The 2500-nt window shown below is 45.6% G+C and overlaps 1 protein-coding gene across 1 annotated transcript in view; it reads right to left on the bottom strand.

The window, feature by feature from the left end:
• Nucleotides 1-2500, bottom strand: part of PITX2 (paired like homeodomain 2) — an 11532-nt gene that overhangs the window by 8513 nt on the left and 519 nt on the right. The window lies entirely within an intron of this gene.

The following is a 2500-nucleotide window of genomic DNA, read 5'->3' as shown; positions in this document are numbered from 1 at the left end:
CAGAGCCTGCGCGCCCACCTCGGCCCGGGGCTCAAAAAAGGCACCCGCGACCTTTGCTTTGCACGCTGCGGTGTCTTCAGCCGGTCTGAATGAAAGCTGAATCAGCGTTAGGTTTTAAGTTTTTGTTTTTGAAAAGAATGTTCAGTTACGGAATTGTCAGACCAATTTTTTTTCTTCTTTTTTCCTTTTTTTTTTTTTCGATAGTGTTCAAACAATCAATTTGGAATGCTGAATGGTGATACAAGACGGAATGTAATTTCAACATTTTATGCTGGAAGCTGCTGTTTCAGCAATACCCAGATTATCGATTACAGGGAAGGATTCCTTAAGTAGAATTCACAGACCTACCAAATCGTATAGATTATATATATATATACACGTACACATAAATACCTTAAGCATCCTTTCACCCTGCATAAAAATTACTCAAACAAACCCACCACCTACAACCGTTTACAAGTGCCGTGGATCTGCCGAAGCATGTGCCGAAGTTTTCCTAATTTTGTGGGACTGGTCACCCGGCAGCAACTTTCTTGTCTCTCTGAAGAAATCTGACACCCGCCGGGTTGCGTTTGACACCCTAGGCTGCAATAATATTTTCATACTTTCCCATTTTCCTTTCCTCGCTATGGCCACGGACTCGTTTCTTCTGGAACAGCCCTGCCCCTCTGCGCCCTATTCCCCGCGGGAAGCCGGCATGCCGTGTAGTTTTGGAGGGTCTCCTACTGAATTTCCTTTCCTCCTTTCGCAGAACCATCGATTTGACAAAACAGTCGCATGTTTTGCTGTTAATGCCAGTGGTTCTAGTTAGCCACCATTCTCCTCGTGGCCACCGACGGTGCTTATCTGGCGAAATTACCTCACCGCCCTCGTAATTTCCCAAGCTGAAATGTGACAGAGAGGGGTCCCCAATCACCCCTGCTTCCTTCGCTGCCCCAAGGGTCAGACTTTTTGCAAACTAAATCCTAAAAGCATGACGTCCTTACAGTCAGGTAAGACAAAAATCAGCGAGTACCGCGCGGGTTTAAGCAAATCAAAGCCAAGACCCAGCAAATCCCTCCGGAATCACGAGAAAACACCCGTGATTTCTACGATTTACAGCAAGTCACCCGAGCAGCTCAGGGCGTCTCGGGACTTGCCATTATCCGTCGCACAGAGGCAGGGACTGAGGCAGCACACAGGGTTCATCCCCATATCTGCAGGAATATATTCCCATATCGGCAGGGATATATCCGTATCCGAGGTCGTCGCGCTTCCCTTCCCCGTAAATGGGAGCGTTTTAATGGTCAGGCAACACCGCCGTTGCTTCTCGGACTCGGACGTATGTTTTAATTAATGGCATTAAAGGTGTTTAGATAGCAATTTCCCCTGAAGCCTGGAGAGTGAAAAACAGACCGGCTGGTACGGTAACAAGGCAGGAAATTTTGCGTGTACTACAATAATCCAGGTTCATAATTGATGTTTAAGAAAATAACCATTTGTTTCTCGGCAGAGGAAGTTAAAGTTACCGTGTCAGGGAGCATATGTGGATATTACTTTTATAAATACTTAGTCGAATAAAGCTGACTTGGAAGGGCTCATAAATTTATTATATCAGAAAGGTCCCCACTTTCCCATTAGATTGTGCTAAGGGCTTTGATTAAGACCACCTGTTCATCGGGAAGAAAAGGCAGGGGAGGGTAAAAAGGCCTTTCTTATTTGCAAACCATATATAAAGCAATGTCACCCTTCCTTTCCACATTATTTAACACTTATTACTGGCCGAGGGAAAAAGTGCCAGACCCTGGTAAAGCCTATTTGTGCACAATTTAATATCGTGTATGTTTCCGGGATTAAAAATTATCGGTTCGTAATACTTTGGCGTTTGGAATTACCCCGGATTTTGCTCGCTAACCTTCCTTTAGCTTAAGCGTTTCTTCTTCTAGGGGTTTTGATGTCCAGCTAGCAAATCCTGCCTAAAGTCCCGGGGGGTGGGTGGACTCGAGAAGGGGACGTGGCCTCTCCTGAAATCATTGGATGTTATTTGAGAAATAGCGAGCTGTTTGGCCAAACAGGGTTAATACAGTATTCTCACAAGGAAGTGTTTAACCACGAGACCAGGAATACGTGCATTATTAATTCACTCTAGTTTCCTGTATTATTAATTCAGGTTAATGTATTTTATTTAAACAAAATTACGTTTATCTTGGATTAAACAGTCTCTCGAAATACAGAGCCCTTGTTTTCTTCTTTGTAATATGTTTGCATTGCTGTTTTTCTTTACCACCCCTCGGGCTCGCCTGTCAGACCCCCTGAAAAGGGCAAGGGAAGAGAGACAGGAGCTCGCTCTGCTGCAGACGGAGCGTTGTGGGGGTGCCTACCTCTGGGGGCAGGAGAGGGCTGGCGGCTTGTTTACGGGCGCGGGGTGGTGTCAAAAAATAGAAAATAAAAATAAATACGAGGGCGACGCTGCGGGTGTCTAAACGGCGCGCTGACAGCGATGCTTTTTTTGGGGGACGCG

Source organism: Geospiza fortis, unplaced genomic scaffold (assembly GCF_000277835.1).
Source record: "Geospiza fortis unplaced genomic scaffold, GeoFor_1.0 scaffold11, whole genome shotgun sequence".
NCBI lineage: Eukaryota > Metazoa > Chordata > Aves > Passeriformes > Thraupidae > Geospiza > Geospiza fortis.
This window is presented reverse-complemented; position numbering and strand designations above follow the sequence as displayed.